This window comes from Amblyomma mixtum, chromosome 5 (genome assembly GCF_055824585.1).
Source record: "Amblyomma mixtum isolate Tamu chromosome 5, ASM5582458v1, whole genome shotgun sequence".
Lineage (NCBI taxonomy): Eukaryota > Metazoa > Arthropoda > Arachnida > Ixodida > Ixodidae > Amblyomma > Amblyomma mixtum.
In genome coordinates, this window is record NC_143016.1 from 187357136 (window position 1) to 187378366 (window position 21231).

At 44.4% G+C, this 21231-nt stretch overlaps 2 long non-coding RNA genes across 2 annotated transcripts; both read right to left on the reverse strand.

Moving 5' to 3' along the window:
* Window positions 1-3293: 3293 nt before the first annotated feature.
* Window positions 3294-9694, reverse strand: LOC149345152 (uncharacterized). The gene is made up of 3 exons (XR_016283252.1): window positions 9329-9694; window positions 8342-8522; window positions 3294-4276 (listed from the first exon to the last, which is right to left on the reverse strand). It is a non-coding gene; the product is annotated as an uncharacterized LOC149345152 (long non-coding RNA).
* Window positions 9695-18241: 8547 nt separating this feature from the next.
* LOC149345153 (uncharacterized) lies at window positions 18242-20829 on the reverse strand. Its single transcript, XR_016283253.1, has 2 exons — window positions 19484-20829; window positions 18242-18331 (listed from the first exon to the last, which is right to left on the reverse strand). It is a non-coding gene; the product is annotated as an uncharacterized LOC149345153 (long non-coding RNA).
* Window positions 20830-21231: the final 402 nt, after the last annotated feature.

Consider the following 21231-nt stretch of genomic DNA (forward strand, 5'->3'; position numbering starts at 1 on the left):
GCGTGGCGATTCGAAGTAGCTGTTTCATTTTTTTTATTCCTCTTTTTTTTTGTGTGTTTATGAAATCAGGCAGGTAAAGGCTACTTTTGAATTAAGGCGGGGGTACCACGGCGGCCATCTTGGACAAGACGTTAGTTCAACCACCAGGGCGGCTCCACTTGTCCGTGGAAGCGAAAAAGCGCTCCTCCGAGACTGTCTGGTCCTCCTCTCTGCGTTACCTTGACCTCCTCTCCCTCGCGTTGTGGCAGAAGGAGGCGGTTAGTCACGGAGGGGGATAAACGCCATGACAATGACGACCGCGCTCGAACGTGTTTGGCACACGGGTACTGCTTCTTTCGTCCCTACCCACCCCTTGGCGGCCCTGCCATGGTGCCTGGCGATTCTTTTTTAGGAGGCACTATTTCGTATGTGACCTTTTGCGGGGCTAGTTGATGTGACATTGTGTTCAGTTGGAGTCAGCGCCCGTCCTGTCCGTCTTTCTGTGTGTTTTGTGTAGAATTTAGCGCTGTTTTTACTTTCCTGAACACGAAGTCTCTATATCTGTGACATTTACAGAAATTTTCCAGAGTTGTACACGTTGTTTTATAGTTATTCTTTTCTCACGACCCTGACAAATATTTTGATGACTAGCAGCGGCAGCCACGGCAAGCAATATTACAAAATAAAGCTTCGTAGGTTCCACTGGCATCCATAACAAAGGGCCACAAGACATCTATGGGCTATGGCCTTCGTAAAACTATGGATGATGTCGAAATGGATGCAGCGGAATAGTAGATGACCTCTTGGTTTCAAAGGGTTGTTGCCATGCGTGTTGTCACAGCCTTTTCTGCGGTAAAAGGCGCGTGGCGCGTAGCTTGTGTGCTATTGATTCCCGTTCACCATACAAACGTTTATTTCGCAATTCCAGGAAAAACACCAGCAGTGAAACATCAACCCGAGATTTCGAAGCATGGCGAGTGTTTTTATTTTTTACTCACACACTGCCAGTGCTATGTAGAATTCTAAGAGACAGCTGATATGGTAACAGTAAATAAGAGAAAATGGGCAGAATAAGGCATATCAGAATGGTACAAACATATTGCGTTCAAGTCGTTGGGTCAGTAGCTGCGGAGAGGTAGTCTGTGACGTTGAGATACGTTGCAAGTAATGCTGATTTTCTTTTTTTCCGCCCGCGCATCCGTGTATGATAACAAAAATCCCGAAAGCGCTTAGGGCCGCAGCCGGCAACATTCTTTTCGTTCACTTTTTATTGTCAAATAAACTACTACCACCACCAAGGTTCGAAAAACGAAAAGGAAACACTGGCTGCGAAACTTCCACTGGAGACTGCGGGACATAGCTGGCAAGAGCTAATAAGTACTCATTACAATCGCGTCGGGTTTCTCCCTACTGTGGCCTTAGCATAGCATTTCCATCCATTCATTGGAACTGCATTTTGTTGCCACACGAGGCAACGTTCCTGCTTTTGTGATATCGTTTTGTGATATCGGCGAGTGTGTAGTCTCACCCTTACAAAAATTTTTAGTAACATTCTTTAGAAAGTCTTTCGACAATTGTTAATAGAACCTATCAACATTGAATAGAAAGTCTTTTAAACGCCTTTGTACATTGTAGTAACAACCTATCAACCGTCTTCCGACAATTGGCCACCGATATCCAAAAGACTCAAGTACATAGAAAGTCTTTATACTTCCTATCATCCCCTTATCGAGTTTGTATACACTTCCTACTGACCCCTTACCGACAATGTCTACCAACACCCTATTAACGGTCTTCCGACAATTGGCCACCGTTATCCAAAAGACTCAAGTACATAGAAAGTCTTTATACTTCATATCATCCCCTTATCGAGTTTGTATACACTTCCTACTGACCCCTTACCGACAATGTCTACCAACACCCTATTGACGGTCTTCCGACAATTGGCCACCGTTATCCAAAAGACTCAAGTACATAGAAAGTCTTTACACTTCTTATCAACCACACACCGACAATGTCTACCAACGCCCTATCAACGGTCTTCTGACAATTGGCCACCGTTATTCAAAAGACTCAAGTACGAAGAAAGTATAATTCCTACATCAACTTTTGGAAAAGTGTATGTTAACTACACAGTACAACACTTTTACCAACATAGTTTTATCACTTCAAAATCATTTTGTGAACACTATCCTGGAGTGCTTAAAGAATAATAGAAGCAAAATGCAAATTATTACATTTATTGTGCACAAGTGTACATATGCGCTACAACACATGCATGATGCATCAAAATATTTTATGGAGAACAATAGAGGAACAGAATATTGCCTTCGGCACGCTTCCCCTCAGTTCCCTCTGAGTAACAATGACTGACACACAGCAATTGAAAAACATAACAGGTTTTAATTCACGATGTTTCGGCTGGAGGACCAGCCTTTTTCGAGTATAGTATAGCATTCGAAACAAAAGCTGTGCGCTTCAAATGCTGTAGTACACTTGAAAACGACTGGCCCTCCAACCAAAACATCGTCAATTAAATCCCGTTAGGTTTTTCTTACATATATACGAGGTGTTTCAGGGAAGACTAAGTAATTTTCAAAAAACAGGTATTTTGAGATGAATGTATGGCTTTTTCAGCATAGTATTACCAGTGTTGGCAGGCACCAGAAAACTTGTGAAGAGTCTTACGTAATAAGCTGGTTAGCTAATTTTTATTAATGAACCTTTTCACTATCAGAAACTTTGTTAAAACATTAAGTTGGGCTAGTTGGTAACGGCTTGAAGGAATCATACTCTTAGCGGTAAGAACACACACAACACCAAGACACACACACACAGGACACCCGCTAGACTTCAACTATCTTTACTGGACACTTGTACGACATAAATATGTATCACTGAGCACACGCAGGTGCCTCGTCATCGGCATCAGGTCTAACTACGCCCTCCCCTCTCCTCCAAGGCATACGGTTGCGCCGATAAACAATCCCTTTTTCTGCCAATGCCAGGGAGGGAGTGCTTACACACATGTCACCCGCCTCTTGAATACCAAAGGCCTGGGAGCCGAGAAAAAAGAAAGAAAAATTATCGAAGTCTTTCGTATTCAAAAGGCGGGTGACATGTGTAAGCACTCCCTCCCTGGTGTTGGCAGAAAAAGAGATTGTTTATCGGCGCAACCGTATGCCTTGCAGGAGAGGGCAGGGCGTAGTTAGACCTGTTGCGGATGACGAGGCACCTGCGTGTGCTCAGTGATACATATTTATGTTGTACAAGTGTCCAGTAAAGATAGTTGAAGTCTAGCGGGTGTCCTGTGTGTGTGTGTGTCTTGGTGTTGTGTGTGTTTCTTACTGCTAAGAATATGATTCCTTCACTATCAGAGTTAGGTGTCTAGTTGCCATTAGAGATTTGTAGCAGTTACATGCACTGGAGGGGTTTCTTTCCCTGTGTGCTTTCAAAAGCGCATGTATTTTCGCACGATGCAGCCAAATTTTGTCGAGCCACAGCGGCGAAAGTAATCATGTTTTGTACATTCCAGAAACTGATATGGCTACTACGAACAACTGGCTAAGTCTCTAACTGCAACCAGTTGCAAACCTGTGTTAGTTAAAAAGTTAATTATCAGAAATTAGTTAACCAGCTTACTAAATACACCTCACCGGCTTTCTGGTGTCTGCTAACACTGGTAATATTATGCAGCAAAAGCCATATTTTTGAAAACTACTTATTCTTCCCTGAAACACCTGGTGCATATAAATACTGCTCACTTTCCTGTACAACACAGAAACGAAATAATTTCTTCTGTAACATGAAAGTTCCATGAGCCACATAACAAACCCGTGGAAAAAAACTGCATGCATACACACACATCTCTCCAAAACAGCTAAAAAATCCCACACAGTGAAACAATGCTTACACTGTCTTAAGACCAACATTAAAGGCTGCAAACACTAGCGAATTAAAAGTCAAACAAATGCCAAACATATGCTAAATGTCCGCATGGATGTAGATATTAAGCTATGAGCTGATTTTAATAAAAATGCATCAGCACAGAAATGCTTAAGAGACTTTGTTGGTGCACTATCCTGACACTTGTCCTCAATATCAGGCAGCCTGCTTGTTGTTCATCATCATCATCAGCCTGACTATGCCCACTGCAGGGCAAAGGCCTCTCCCATGCCTCTCCAATTAACCCTGTCGTTACTTGTCTGCATCACCAGTGGAAGAGGTAGCGTCCTAGTGATGAGACGTGTGCACGAACAGGTAGCCTTCTCAATGGCAGAATGCAGCAGCAAGAGAACTGCACAAGAAAACATTCAAAGTATACAGTTATAGTAACTTCTAATAGAATCAAACACGGAGCAGCAACAATCAGTTAAATGTGCACTAAAATGCAGCACTCCGAGTAAGTTTGATAAGGCTGCTGAGTAACAGCATAAGCAGCAGTCACAAGACTAGAACTAAATGCAATGCGTCCTTGAACAAGAAAAAGCTATAACATGCTGTTGTGTTCAATTCTGCCCCCACATTCGAAGACTGAATGATATTCACAGGAACTGACATTAACGTGTTACACCTAATTAGGCAGGCTCGAGACAAGGCGCTAGGTGACTATAGGTTCTAGGAACAGTAGGGGAGAGTTATTAGTAGAGTTCGCAGATAGAAATAGTTTACGGATTATGAATACCTTCTTCCGCAAACGAGCAAACAGGAAGTGGACGTGGAAGAGCCCCAATGGTGAGACTAAACATGAAATAGACTTCATACTGTGTGCACACCCTGGCATCGTAGAGGATGTGGAGGTCCTCGGTAAGGTCCGTTGTAGCGACCACAGAATGGTAAGGTCTCGTGTTAGCTTAGATTTGAAGAGGGAACGGAGGAAACTGGTGAAGCGAAAGGCTATTAACGAGTTAGCATTAAGAGGGAAGGTAGAGGAATTCAGACTGTCGCTGCAAAACAGATTTTCCGCTTTAACTGAAGAAGACGACCGCAGTGTTGAAACAATGAATGATAATCTTACAGCTATCGTTACAGAGTGCGCCGCAGAAGTAGGTGGTAGGATGGTTCGACAGGATACCAGCAAGCTATCTCAGGAGACTAAAGATCTGATTAAGAAACGCCAAAGCATGAGGAGTTCTAACTCCACAGACAGGATAGAACTAGCAGATCTATCGAAGTTAATAAATAAGCGCAAGGTAGCCGACATAAGAAAGTTTAACGTGGAGAAAATCGAGCATGCTCTAAGGAACGGAGGTAGCCTAAAATCAGTGAGGAGAAAACTGGGCATAGGTAAAAACCAGATGTATGCGCTAAAAGACAAACAGGGCAATGTCATCAGCAATATGGATAAGATAGTTGAATTAGCCGAAGAATTCTACACAAATCTATACAGTAGCGAATGTAATCATCAAGTTACTGAGGGAGGCAGTCGAGCATAGCAATGGGACATTCTGCCAGTAACGAAGGAGGAAGTAAAGAAAGCCTTAGGAGCAATGCAAAGAGGGAAAGCAGCTGGTGAGGATCAGGTAACAGCAGATTTGTTGAAGTACGGAGGAGAGATTGTGCTACAAAAACTAGCCACCCTGTATACGCAGTGCCTTGTGACCTCGAGAGTACCAGAAGCTTGGAAGAACGCTGACATTATCTTAATTCATAAGAAAGGAGACGTCAAGGACTTGAAGAATTACAGACCGATTAGCTAATTGTCCGTTGCCTACAAGGTATTTACTAAGGTAATCGCTAATAGAGTCAGGAAAACCTTGGACTTTAGTCAACCAAATGATCAGGCAGGCTTTCGTAAAGGATACTCGACAATAGACCACATTCACACTACCAATCAGATGATAGAAAAATGCGCGGAATATAACCAACCCCTATATATAGCCTTCATTGATTACGAGAAAGCATTTGACTCAGTGGAAACCTCAGCTGTCATGCAGGCATTGCGGAATCAGGGTGTGGAAGAGTGTTATGTGAAAATATTGGAAGATATTTCTAACGATTGCACAGCTACTATAGTTCTCCATAAAGTCAGCAATAAAATTCCAATACGGAAAGGTGTCAGGCAGGGAGACATGATCTCGCCAATGCTCTTCAATGCCTGCTTACAGGAGGATTCCGGGGACTGGAATGGGAACAGTTAGGGATAAGAGTTAATGGAGAATACCTGAGTAATTTGCGATTCGCTGATGACATTGCCTTGCTAAGCCACTCAGGACAAGAACTGTAAAGCATGATCAACCAGTTAGACAGGCAGAGCATAACGGTGGGGCTAAGAATTAACATGCAGAAAACCAAAGTAATGTTCAACAGCCTAGCAAGGGAACAGCAGTTCGCAATTGGTAGCGAGGTGCTGGAAGTAGTAAGAGAATATGTCTACTTAGGGCAGGTAGTGACCGCAGATCCGGATCATGAGAGGGAAATAACTAGAAGAATAAGAATGGGGTGGAGCGCATATAGCAGATTCTCTCAGATCATGATTGGTAGCTTACCAATATCCCTGAAGAGAAAAGTATACAACAGCTGTATCCTACCGGTACTCACCTATGGGGCAGAAACGTGAAGGCTAACAAAGGGGGTTCAGCTTAAGATAAGAACAACGCAGCGAGCTATGGAAAGGAAAATGATAGGTGTAACGTTAGGAGATCGGAAGAGGGCGGAGTGGGTGAGGGAACAAACGCGGGTTAATGACATCTTAGTTGAAATCAAGAAGAAGAAATGGGCTTGGGCAGGGCATTTAATGCGAAGGCAAGATAACCGCTGGTCCTTAAGGGTAACGGAGTGGATTCCAAGAGAAAGCAAACGCAGCAGGGGACGGCAGAAAGTTAGGTGGTCGGATGAGATTAAGAAGTTTGCGGGGATACAGTGGCGGCAAGTGACAAAGGACAGGGTTAATTGGAGAGACATGGGAGAGGCCTTTTCCCTGCAGTGGGTGTAGTCAGGCTGATGATGATGATGACCAAATTAGGCTACCACGAAGAGATATTTAGCCATTCCAGTCATATGAAGATAACATGCAGGCCATAAAATATAAAAATTATTTTGTGTTTCTGATTTTTCTGCACAAAAATTCAGGCAGCTTTTGTTTTCAAAAGTGATGGCACAAAGACATTGCAATATAATGCACATGCTGCTGTAGATAATCTATCATTTGGAGCTATACCAGGTGTTAGGGGAAAATGTATGAACAAAGAGTACAAAGGTGAGCAAGTTCGTCAGGGCAAGAGTGGCACACTCTAAAGCAAATGAATCAAAATATTAAGGCACACACTGCGTCAGATACAATACTTGTAAGTAAAGCTGCATAGAACTACAAGCGATAAAAGCCTCAGAAACGTGCCCCTAAGGGAGCAGCTGGACTGGTAGTTTTTTATTTGTCCCGCAGGACATCCCTCTAGTGCTGAGGCCTGCTCATATCTGTTTAAGTTAAGAATACAAGGGAAACAAGCAAACAAGTGTTCCAAAGAAGATAAAAATGTGCACTTAGGTTGTTCTTTAGGAAATTACCTGTCACTAATTGCAGCAATAAATACCTCGAGAAAGAAAATAAGTTATTTACACAGCTTATTACAAACCTTGATGGCACGGGAGAAAGGCAACATCAAATGCATCGGTTCAAGTAAAGCCAGGGGTCTTGTTAAGGTCACAGCAATATTTGTTGACTTAGGCTCAGCTAGTGTAATGCAATCAGTAACTGAACGTCGGCATGAATAAAAAAAACAATGCACCAATACTCAATTCCAAATGCATTTCAACTGTACAGTGCAGTCAGTTGTGACAAAGGGAGTGTGAAAGAAAACCTCAGCAATGCTCATGACATCGAATAAGCACCTTTCTTCTGTACAGCTAAAATATAAGCTTTGCAGGGTTTCATGTAATGCAAGGATAACCTGGTAAGGTATCAATTATTGATGCTAGCAACAAATATGCTTCTAAAGCAGAGTGCTCCACTTGAACGCCAATATTCAATTATGCATTGCCCGTTAGGCCATGCCTATCACATCACTGGTTCACTTCAAACATGCCATACCTTGTAAGAGATAGGTACTGCTGAAGTAAACCTATAAAATTTATTTGCTGCTTTTAGACTGCTGTATAAAGCTCATGAAGCAGATAATTGTTTTAATTTGGTCTATACAGTGGTCAAGATTTCCAAGCACGAGAGGCATGAGGGAAAAAACTATAGAAAGCATTTCACACTATAACACAATGCACTTGACTAGGGGAGTGAGTGCTTTCATGACGCCCGCAATATCTTTTCCCTTTCTCTTGGTCCTCTTTTAAAAGAAAAAAAAAACGAAAGAGAGAGGGAGCCTGGACCAGAAGATTTTTGGCAGGCTAAAAAAGACAAGGAAAATATACCCACTTGTCTACCTATCCTTTTACAAGTGGCACATGCTTGATATCCAGTGTCAATGGCTGATAGGCTGAACCAGCAGGTCTTGATGTCATTTGCCTCTGGTTGAGGTAGCATTGGCTCGATGACAGATGAAAGCTGGTGCAAAAGTAGCGTGATGATACCGGTGGAGCAGCTGTACAGGGCTTGACTGCGGGTGCATTTGAAGAAAGGCTGCATTAGAGGCATGCTTTCATAAACATCACAGAAGCCACATCCCATTAAAACCTCTAGCTGTTCAGTCCAATGTGTTCATGAGTGGAGGCTAATTATTAATTACCTATGCCTCCAATAGTTAGCAAAAAAATGGTTTACAAAGCTTGTCATACTTTTCTTAAAGCTATTATTCGCGAATCACGTTATACTTTTATCGCTTCAGACTGAAAATGGGGGAATGACATAAATGTAGTGAACGTTAAAAAATAAAATGACAACAAACCTTCCATTGTGCGATTACCTCAGCTGCACTGCAATGGAATGGTTCTGCTATTTTTAATCGTCGTTTCGTTGACCAGAACTATCAAGAAACACAGCACTTGATGTGACTGCGACGTAGAACGGGCAATGCTCCTTATCCAGTAAACACTCAGGCAGCAGAATCAAAAGACGCACGCCGCTACAAGCACTTTTCGTTCTTATGGTCTCCTTTTCACGCGCTGCTCCTGTTCAGTCGGAATAACGAATCAAGCAGCACCCCATAGTTCTCGGCGTGCAACCAAATTCTATCACATAACTCCTGCGCCGAGGAGCTGACGCAAACAGCGTGAGGCGGCGGGTTAAAAGTTGCATAGTTGGCAAGCGAGCGTGTCAGAACACCCTCTCTCTGCAAACGATCGCGTGGTGCCCGCATTTTGCACCTCACTGCGAAGAAGACGTGAAGACCAACCCAAATGCATTCGCAGCCCTCAATCATACCCCCAACACATCGCAGAAGTCATTTTCCAGTTCTGTACTTACATTTGTCAACGTTCACGGCAAGCCGTTTCTTCTATCGGGCATCGGGCGCCGGCCGCTCTCGGCGTGGTTGCGTGCAGTACGTCAGAGCAGTTTTTGAGCACTGCGTGCGCGTAAGAACGTCTTCCGCAGCACTGGAGCCATCTGTCACCTTCCGAGTTCAGTCACACTACCACAACACTAACGAGGCCGCACATTTAACACAAACAAACTGAAGAAACGCACCCACATCACAACCGTCGCACCCCGCCAACAAAGAGTCGTTTCAGCGTCCTAAAAAAGATAGTGTAGCGCGCGGCCAACATGAGACTCGCAATCCGCCGCCAGCGAACGGAAAGGTGGCGCTAATGTCGCCTAACTTTACACGCGTTAAAAAAAGAATTGATAAAGCCCTTTTTGCCACAAACTTGTTGCATTAAACAACAAAATATTTTGTTTCAATTACAAAGTCAGCAAATTGGAATGATTGCGGTGAAAAAATGCGACTACTCACAACCATCTGTTTCTGGCGGCGCTGCGAACGAAAGCTTGGAAAACCGGGCAGCATGCCGGGCAGCTACAGGCGACGCATCTGGGGCCAGGAAAGCCGCAGCCGCTGCACGGCTGCACTGTCTGCCTAGTTCTAAGGCTATAACTCAGCTCCCTGTAACTGCGTCGCAGAATAAGGAATGATGATGATGTTGCCAAACGCTACTGGTTTCGGTTTTTATTTTCGCATATTGTGTGGCTTAGCGTACTCTACACAGCTTGGCTCATGCGATTTAGTGTACGTGTGTGTACCTAGGGAACACGAGCGTTCGCACGCCGCTCTAGCGTGACGCGCGAAACTTTCAAGGCTGCGCTGCAGCATCGCCTCTGTTTTGTGTGTGCTTATATCACGTCATTGGACACCTTGCACGCTCTTTGCTCGAGCGAGCCCCGCCGACAGTCGCGCTACCGTAGTCTTTTTGTGTGCTTCCTTGATTGCTTTTTGCCTCTACCTTATGCGGTCCTCGGCTCGGCCTCACGTCCGCTGATGGCAGTAAGAAAAGGCGAAGACTGAACACATGCTTTCGCGCGTCTACTCTGTATGACTACGTTAAAACCCAACATTATTCCAGGATTCCTTAGTCATTGCATTACGGGAAGATAGAAAATACAGCTCTCACCACGTTTTCCCTCGCCACAGCTTCGTACCGTGTTTGCGTTGAAGGAGATGCAAGTGAAGATGCGGAAGAGGCACTGCGCCTGTGTTTTAGCGGTGCTCAAAGTGGGGGCTGCTCTCACCCTAGCTTTTTCCATACTGGAAGCTCCTCTGTGGCTCAGTACTACCGAAAAATGTAACAAGTCAAGAATGAGGGCTTATAGTGCTCCAATTGCCGTGCACCTTCCTCATGCAAAGCCCTTGTTACCGCAGTTGAGTACAGCGGGCCGCTGTTACCTGTTTTATTTCTCTATACTTCTCTTTATAGTATCGGCCGCCGAACATGAATAAAAATTAATATTGCCTTGCCTGAAATTTCGCATGTACAGTCGCTGAGGAACGAAGCAACTTGAGTTCTCGAAGCTGTAAGCCTGCACACGTTACACAGAATTTACTCAGAGCGCGAAGCGGCGCGGCCCTTTTCGCGCGGGGTTTTTCAGTCCCGTGCGATCAGCCATTGCTGGTCGCTCGAGGAGGAGGGTAGTGCGAGGGTGTAAATTGGGCGCTCCCACGTGGAGTGGCATAGTGTACCGGGCACTTTTGCATGGCGGGCAGTGTGCAGGGAAAGTGTGCTTGCGGTGCAGGTTCAGGAAGCTGGTGATATAATTTGGGCGCCATTTGGGCTAGCGAGAACGTGTCATTCAATGAGTGTGGAAACACATCGGTGCAATGCTAAACTTGAATTTTTTTTGTAGCTCGCAACAATAATCCCTCTGAAACCTCAGAGCGAAACGCTCTTAATGCTAGTGTGTTTTAGCACCGTCGTACGGTACATCACTGTTCAACTGCACGTTAAAATATGACCTATCAAGAATTACAACAATATCAACACCAACGTGTTTCGAATTGGCAGAGTTGTTGTACAGCTCTGCTGAAATTCTTTGTTAGTTCTGAAATGTTAAATCTGTTTAATGACTGCCTGAGTACAGAATTTAAGGACGAATACGCAGCAGAAAGCATTGTTTTCGTGTAGAATGAGCCATCAGCGAAACTGATTCGCTGTAACGAAGTCATCATTGCGCTTATGTAACACAATATGTCACTAGCTCCTATTTTTTCTTAAAGTTCTTTTAATTTCCTTGAAGTGCAAGGCAATAATACTTGAGTATTCTATGAATTCATTCCCTTTGTACCAAAATTATTTCGTTTGCTGGTAACTTTTTTCGTAGACTTTATACAATCAAAAATTGTCACTAAATGTCTTCAATTCAAGGCACGTTTCTGAATTTCGGGATAAATGTTCTGTTATGAACTTTGCCCTTTTCCCCGCACTCGAAAATGCGAAAGCAGTAAATCTAGTACTGAGAAAATTGAACTGAAATTTCTAAAAATCCACAGCGTGCTCGGCTATGGGAATGTGATTGCAAATTTTTGTTTCGTCTTCAAGGTTAGTTAAGTTGCCGGTTTGAAGTTGTCGGCTACAGTACTTGATTATTTTTGGCTTTTATTTGTTTATTCGCATCACCAAAATGCTTTCTCGGTTCGTAGTATATTTCTATTGACAGCAGTATATAAGCAGTAAGAAAATTGTATGAACTTTCTATCAACAAATGTTGATAAAATATGCCCTAAGAAAATGTGACTGCAAATGTTTGTTTCGTGTTCAAGGTTGCTTTAGTTGCATTGACATGTTAGGCTAGAGTACTTAATTAATTTAGGCATTTATTCTCATTATAAAACGTTCTGTCGGTGTCTATAGTATGTTTCTACTGACAGCAGTACATAGAAAGCAGTAAGGAAATTGTATGAACTTCCTATCAACGAATGTTAATAGAATATGCTTGGCTAAGGGAATGTGAGTGTAATGTTTGTTTCGTGTTCAAGGTTGTTTTCATAGCTTTGAAGTGTTCGCCTACAGTACATGATTTGAGGCATCTATTCGCATGACCAAAAATGTTTTGTCACTTTCTAGAGTATTTCTGCTCACAGCAGTCCGTAAAGAACATAAAGTATTAAAATGGAATATATCTTCTGTTTTAAAACGTTTTCCCATATCCTGATTACATTCCAAACGCATTTGCTGCGAATAATGTTGGTCGCTTTTCGATATAGTGAAATTGTTGACTAGCTCCAACAGATTCCACCATGCAATCAGGTAAGATGTCGTCACGATTATGCGAACAAGATAGCGTTAATCACCTCGAACACCATGCAGTTTGTTCATTTACTTCTCTCAACGTGTCAAACTGCACCCAGCTTTTCTAGTAACTTTCTATTGACAGGAGTAAATACAAAGAAGTAACAGTCTACCAACATTGTATTGACAAAGGTACATAGAATGTAAAAATTATTTTCTAGTAACTTTCTATTGACAGGAGTACATACAAAGAAGTAACTTCTATCAACGTTGTATGAACAATTGTTGATAGAATGTAAAAGTTACTACAAGGTTACTAGAGTCAATAGAATGTTAATACAAATTCTAAAGAAAGTTGATATCCATTTTTGTAAGGGCAGCAGCCGTGCTCCGCTGTAAATAAAGTTTTATTTTTATTCTGGTTCTTAGTGCGAACTTTTTTTTGGTAATGAGCAACTAAATATAATGTACATACCTGAATAGAGCTACTCTCGCTCTGCCAGTGACGACGACCCCTTTCCGCGATAGGTCTAACGATTCCGCAGGTTTCGTGTGTGCAATTTCCGCAACCGTCGAACGCGAATTCACGTTTTGGGGAATGCAAATGGCCAACAAATGAAGTTTTCACAACGGTGACCTAATATCGACTATTTTCACAGTGCAGGATGCACATACAATGAAAGGAAAGCTCTGGTCGGACCCAGACTGCCGCGCTCTTGGGCAGCCAGCAGCAGTCACCGGCGTCGCTTGTGGATTAGGAATAAGGACGTTTTATTTCGCCATCGAACGTACTTCAGGATAAAGCGATTCAAAATTGAATATCACGTCGGAGAAAGCAGGGACAATTAGAAGCGTCGGTCCTACGCGATGTCAGCAATCCGGCCACCGAATGTTTCCGAGGCGCGCGATCACATCGGTGGTTTCTACAAAGTTGTCGCGCTGCATAAACAAGCAAAGGAACAACAGGTACACAAATAGGATTAATAAAACAAAAGCGTAGCTCTCGTTTTACCTCACGCGAACAAACATAGCTGTTTGCATACAGCGCTGTAAAAAGGAGTACTGGTGTGCAGTCGCCCTGTGTTATTGGCGGAGCGAAGGGATGGCGACGTCAGTGCGGGCCGTGTTCGTGACTCGAAGGCATTCCAAAATCTCGAATGCCTTCGCGGAGCTCCATTGACTTGATAGTATGTCAGCCAAATGCCATTGAATAGTTCGTGCAGCTGCACAAGGCGACATCCGACTCGAATGACACTCGGTTGGAAGGTATTTGAAACGCCCGTGTAGCAGAGATATTGCTAATCTCAGGCTCGTGATGCTTTCTTAGATAACAGCATGCGATCAGACGCGAAAAGCAATTACATCTGCTATGACATATTTTGCAAGTATTTGCGAAAACAAACTAATTTTCACAATGTGCTGCAGCACCGATCGTCACTACCTGCAACACCCATCGTCACTATCATCATTTCCAAATAGCACCTCTTTTTGCCATGTGACAACGCAATGAAAGTGCCATTCGTTCATGGGGAGTGCGCTTCGTGAAAGTATCACTAAAGTTGCCGTGTGACAGGGGTATAAATCCCCCCACGCACGCGCACAAACACATTCAAACACGGAAAATGGTACGGTTTCAAAAATATCTTTGCCGTGTACGATCATACACGGTAAACCATTTTTGAAAAGTCACTAAATTGCGTTTGAAAACTATCAAAATGTAGCAGTTACAACTCAAACATGATGCCACTTCATTTTCAGAAATTATAACTTTTTATCGTCACGTGTATACAAGTACGCTGGACGAAGTTCCTACGGTAAACTCAGATTTCTGGATTTCCTGCAGCGCATACAGACCCCCCACCCCGGCGGCGCAACGTGTAGGCTCTCAGCCCTGATTTCTCTTCACTGCTGCCGAAAAAAAAAAATCGACTACACGTCTTTCCGGGTGGACGGTCGCTTTTAGATAATGGGGCTCTGTCAGCTAGGGGGATAGGGGAAATGAACAATAACGCCCCTGCACACTGCTTTGTTTTCTTTCTCCACATGGACTCAACAAACGCACTCGCGCAAGGCCTCGCGTATTTGTGTGTGTGTAGCTATTTTCGTCTTGTTATATGTCCGCAGCTGTATCCATGAGCAGGCAGAGAAAAAAAAAAGCTGCTGTGTTGGTACTATCATGTCAGCAGTTCGGATACTCGAGCCAGTACTAACGGCTTACTGTATTGCATTATGCCAAGTTTTCGATTAGCGCACCCTCCTAGCGGCCGCCAGGCGGAGCACGTTTTATGTTAGTGGTCCAACAGCGATACCAGACACTCACAGAGAAAAAGACGACGTACAAGGAGGCTCCTGTGTGTCTCATCTTATTCTGTGTCAGTGTCTGGCAGGGCTGTTGTCCACTCAATCCCTATGTATCAACTCCAAGTAGCCCAATCTGCCGTTCTTCAGAAACGCGTTTGCAGGGTTGCCTGAACGCCCTTGAATGTTTTCTGCGAAAATGCATTTATAATTGTGGGTGCAGGTGGTCTCCAGAGCAGTAACGGGCAGTGCTGGCTTCAATAGGCAGAAATGAAAGGGGTGAGTCATCTGTGGACACGCCTTCCCCGGTGCACTTTACAAGGCTACGCTGGCGAACCTGACCGCGTCTTGTCGCTCGAGTCTGTTGACTGTCAGGACCACGCATGTAACTGCGAGCGCATAAAGGCTACTGGCAATGTACGTTCCCCCCACCCCCCGCAGTTGTTGACGGAGCAAGCGTCGTTCCTGGAAAGAAACGCGCAACGCACCGCTTCACCACGACGGTGAGAGCAAGGGTTGGGTGCCGCGCTAAAGATTTTTATTATAAACCCCACTGCGCCCAGGGCGGGTGCGCCCTGACAAGTTGTACCCACTCCCCGCAGCAGAGGCACACAGGTCTGTCTCCTCTTTCTAGCCTGGCCTTGGCTGCAGAAGAACCTTGGATTGGAACGGCTGCATGTCAATCGCCTTCGCAAAACATCAGCTTCGCAGAACTGTGAAACCCCCTCCCTATTGTAAACAGCGTGACGTCAAAAAGTTGTGGCCCGGTTGGCAGAACTGACAACTTTTGGTTCTGAGCCGGTGTTGTTGGTCCCGAGGGCTCCTTCGCCGCCTTTTTACCCCGATTCGAGACGCCTCGCCGGCCCTCACAGGATAGAAGAGGGGAAACGCTTGCGCTGAATGACTTAGGCCGGGTGGCAGGAGCGCGCTCCGGGCGCCAGTGAATCCGGCCGGTGCCTCATAATAGACCTCTCCCTGATGTAAACAGTGTGACGTCAAAAAGGTGTGCCCCGATGGGCAAAATCGTCGAATTTCGGTTCTGAACCGGTTTTTCAGGTGTCGAGCACTCCCCCACCAGCTTTGTTCCCTGATTCGAAACGCCTGGCAGCCTTCTTCTCCCAGTGTGAGCCTTCTCGGTACGGCGCATGTTTTGCCCTTCGGACCAGAAGCACGTGCGTTGAAGACGTGTGTCTTGAAGGAAGCTAGTTTTCTTTGCACGTGTTGGCCTGCCTGCAAATCTGTATGCGCAGTCGCGTTTTTTTTCTTTTCAGGTGAGAAAAATGTAGAGCCTAAGATGTGTGTCCCAGAAAATAGTGAAAACATTTTTTTTTCTGTCAACTTGAAGGAGCGAAAATTGCTAATTGCTCACGTGCACTCAGTGGAGCAGATTGTCAATGAAAACTACCTCCATGGGGAAGTGACAGAAAGTGTGTGTCCTAAGTGAATCAACTTGATATTCGAGGCCAATACAATGGGGTTTTGTTACGTTTTGCGCTAATAATAATAAACACAATCTTTATGCGAACATAAAGTGCCTCTAAACAGATATGCGAAGCTGAAGAGATTACCGCGCATGCGGGAACACTTTATTTGCAGAGCCATCGCTATATGTGCTCATTCATGTGCAAGCAAACATTTTGACTTAGAAGTTACATTCAGCCAGAGCAATGCCTACTCCCGTAATATCTTAGAATGTCATGAAATATTGAGGAAAATAGATGTGTGTGTAAATGATGGCAGATTTTTTTCACGTTTCATGACCATGCACACAAAAGCAACCGCTGTGGCAAATGCTATTTCAAGGCCGGAATGCGAAGACAATGCAAGCATGCTGCTGCTGTATGCTTTTTTGTAAACAAGCATGAGGAACCGTCCTGAGCAAGAGGCTGAAGCGTTCGTCAGATCTGGTAAAATGTAGAGTTCCGGACCCTTCCAATTAGGGTTTTTTCATAACCACGCTAATGAAAATCTGGTCGTAAATGTTTATCAGGTAGACGAGCACCATTTTGAAAATATTTATGGTCTTTCTTCTAATTTGTGAATACGGATCGACACTAACGTCATATTATGTTCCCCGCTTTGTAAACCAGGTCAAAAAACAATTCGCGATGTAAAACCTGCTTCCCACATAACCTTGCTGAATTATCCTGAAGTCCTTGATGGTTTTGCTGAGAGGGCTTCGAAATCTGCTGAAAAATAGCTCTTAGACAAAATGTTTTCACCAATGTCATCCACAGACCACCCAGCCAAAGGACTTCATACCGGTTTCCAATAAATTTCACCAGAAGCTCTCGGCCCCTCGTGTTCACGGAACTATCCTGAGTAGTAGTAGTAAGTGGCTTTTATTGTAAATGAAAAAGAAGGTAAAAGGATTCTTGCCAGCGCCGGCATCTGCTATCATGTCTAGAAGCACCTGAGCTGGGGCTGGGGGATGGAAATGGAAAGCGAGATGACAGTGAAGGGGAAAACAAAGGGTAGAGAGAGAGGGAAAACCTTCCCTCCTGCTTGTATTTCCATTACGCGAGGCGATACAGCCAGTGGGAAGGACCGCGAAAGTTGCCGGCGACCTGACACGTGAGGCGCGCACTTCGGGAGAGGGCGACCGCGCTCTCTCTCTCTCACATACACTACGCTCGCCCGCTCCGCAAGCTCCCCTCTCACTCGCATACACCAAGCTGCCCCGCACGCCCGCAGCACAATTTTCTCCATTCTTGACCGGAGCGGAATTCCAGCCACGACTAACAATGAGGGACACCACCGCTTTTGAGCACCCGCGAGCAGATTGGCACTTGCGCTGGCACGTGGCAAGTGCCAGCGGTGCGAGCAGCAAGCCCACCATAGCAGACTTCCATATTTATGCAACTCACCTACTCCTATCTAGACACTACACGCGCAATCGTGCAGCGCCATGCGCAGCAAATGTCGCTGTACTATTGTGGAGCAGCTCTTCCGGAAACCGCCATTTACAAGAGCTAGTTTTGAATCATAATACCCTGTAGCCGAGACTGACAACTGATTGCATTCCTAACGATTTCGGTATCCGTGGTTTGCACACCGCTGAGGGAAAGTACTGGTATTTCATGCAGTGCAAACAATGGCAAGAGATGCTGGCATTGTTTTTGCTGCATTGCGCGCATGCATATCACCAGCTACGCTCCCATATATCTTTCAAGAATGTTATCCGTGCATTCTTTTTTTCTTGCAGTGTGTGATTGACATATAATTTTGGGGGCATGCTTTGCCACTACAATGCTAGTGAAATCGCACTGTCCACACATGCACTTCGCCACTGGTAGAGGCAGAAGCAGAAGGCTTCATTCACTTCCATTGATGTGCATTTTCAAAAGACAAACGCATGTTCCTTATAAAAACAGGACCATTTTATTGCACCATCTGCTAAGCACGTTCAGATGCCTTGCACAACTCCCCCACACATCATGGTGGCAGCCTGCAAGCAAACAAGACCATACCAATGTCATATGTGAGTCTATTTTCAGGAAGTGACAGGAAATGTCAGTGCTCAAAAGTGGGTATTAGCTTGTTCTTTACTGCAGTTACTTTCCATTGACTTAGTGTTTCAGTAACACACAAACACATATGCTTACCTCCCGTCATACAAAAATGTGAGGGCAGTAACGGAAAAGGAAAGAAAATATGTGCATAAACATAGCAAGTGGACTGAAAAGTCCTTACATACATCTAAGTAATTTGCTGCCACTGTAACAATGAGAGCAGATATGTTAGGATAAAAGCCTGCTGAGCACGATAGAAACATATTCTGCTTACGCCATACAGGGTGATACAAAGCTGCTGGAACAATGATACACTGCTTGTTTTGATGTCACCAGCAGTTCACGAAGAAAAAGCTTACCAGCAGAAGGCTGTATCCATTACACACAAGCAGAAAAATGTGAGCTGTGAGGTTGAATATCCCTTGAAAGTGTATATTGATACTGTCACAAGCGGGCTAGTAGCAAAAGAAAAGACGCAGCTATAGAACAGAAGAAAGGAGCAGGCATAAGAAATACAGCATGTCCAACTAAGCTATACTTGGGAAAAAGAAACAACTCAACAGTGCTGTTGCAACGGACATATAAAAGCCCCACATTTTTGAAAATATAAAGCGGAAAGAAATGAAAACACACTGTTTCATGTTTCATATAGCAGGGATCTCAACGGTTACATTTGAAAATCAATTACAAGCATATTTAGAGTGCATTCATCCACAAATGTGCTTCAGCGCCTTTTCAGCTAAGGAAAACACCCAACTCAAGGAGGGCTGTGTAGCTTTCAAGCATTTGTATGAAACAAGTGATAAGTTTATAGCAAAAATACCCTCTATAATGATTTTACCTCACATATACTCACCTACGAGGCCATAACAGGAGGGCGGAAAGAAAAACTATATTGTTGCAAAAGAGCAAACGACTAGGCGCCTTACGAAATGTCACAGTGCCGTGACACTGGTAATCTTGCACACGCGTTCATGAAAAACCGCACTCGATAACACACACTACGAGGTAGCTCACGCACGCGACACAGGTACAGTTGGGACTTCAATGCAGATTCTAATAACAAAATTGCGGTCCAAATGGCTCACCTGCGTTTGGCCCTGACATCAGCCATGCGCGTACGAAGCTTTGTCATCGTCGACCTTTTGCGCTGAAGGTATCGCCGCCGATTCCCCATTTGACACTTTTACACACAAAAAAAACTGGCAAGATAACGTGATAAAAAACGGCGCTGCACATAAATACAAAAGCACAGTAAAAAAAAAACACCAACAAGCAAAACAGCACGATACGCCGATGACAGCCTGCGGAGCAGCCGAAGAAGCGACCGAAAGGCAGGACAGGCTTCAGCGTAGTCAGTCGTCCGTACCGGTACAGAGTACCGCGGCGAGAGTTGCGGGCGTCACACACACAGGGGAGGCGCTGCGCACACGTTTCAGTAAACCCCAATAGTTACTGTCTCGTACGTCTTGCTTCAAAATGTTTGACAGCGCCACTGTCGTTGACCGGCGGAACTCCATTGTTGAGTCAAAACGCCCGCGAGATTCAAATGCAGCAGCCCCGTCGACCAACAAACGGGGCGAGTGCGAGCTAACATGAGTCGTTTATCATACCCAAATTTACATCACTGGTAGTTTAAGACCAGCGACTTCAGTTCCTGTCAAAAAAGCCTGGAATATAACAGTGATCTTTCGCGCTGGATGTATTTTGCGGAGGTTACGGCGCACCAAAAAATAGCGCAATTGAATGGCGCAGTAATACCGTTCTGTTTGTCATAGCGAAATTCGGCCTTGAGCAGATCCTTGAATATTTCCTAAATATTTCGCGTGCAAAATTTGTTCCCTATACGACGTTTACTTGCTTCTAAAACTCAGATCAAAAAAGCGCAGTTTCTAGGTTACGACCAACTTTGAACAATGAAAACTAAAAAATTATGACATGTAGCTCAATGAAATTTTCAAGAATTAACAACATGGGTACTATCTACAATCCTGCTAAATATGTTTGTGATTTATGAACTGGACTAGGAGTTATTAATGCGCCATTCTTTTAAATTTCACACTTTTTTATGGCGCCAGTTCTAAATAACCACCCAATATAACTCAATAAATTGCCTGTAAGGTCCTCGAGTCACACTTAATCTAAAAGCTGCAGAAGCAGTTTTCTTTTCGGAGCAGTAGTTTTCGTCAACAGCAAATCCAACGCAGGCAAGTCGAGCAAAAATATCGTTTTATGCCCCTCGCTCTTTTGCTCACTGCTATCATACTAACGTGAATAGCTTTTAGCGACACATACCATCGCAAAGAAGATACAATTATCTTTACAATGCGCTCAATATCATTTCTCTAGCGCAAACGGATGAGCCACACCGCTCACACAAACATGACGAAAAACGGCTGCTGACCGCCGCTAGCGTGGTACCGCCGCCTTAAAACAAGTTGATCGGAGGTTACTGTTTTTTTTCCTTACCTTAGAAAGGATAGGGCGTCACTGAGTTAGAAATCACAGGTGTCGATTTCACATGCTACCAAGAGATAAGGGCACTCACAGGAGTGCAGCTCGAGTAGAACTACGCTTAACGTCGCGTAGACGGAGCGTAGATCCCTTGATTGACTGACACCTTACGAAAAGGGAGCCTCACTGACATACACTGAAATGACCGAAAAGAAAACTCGTCTGGGGGAAGCGCTCGTGTCCAGACCTTTGATTCGGACCACTTATTATGGTGAAGAGTTAAGTTCAGTGTGACGCCAGTGATGGAGGACTACGTGCTATTTTAAGTCACGTTGGCGGCGACCACGAAGAGCACCATGTTCAGTACGTCAGCCGCAGGCTG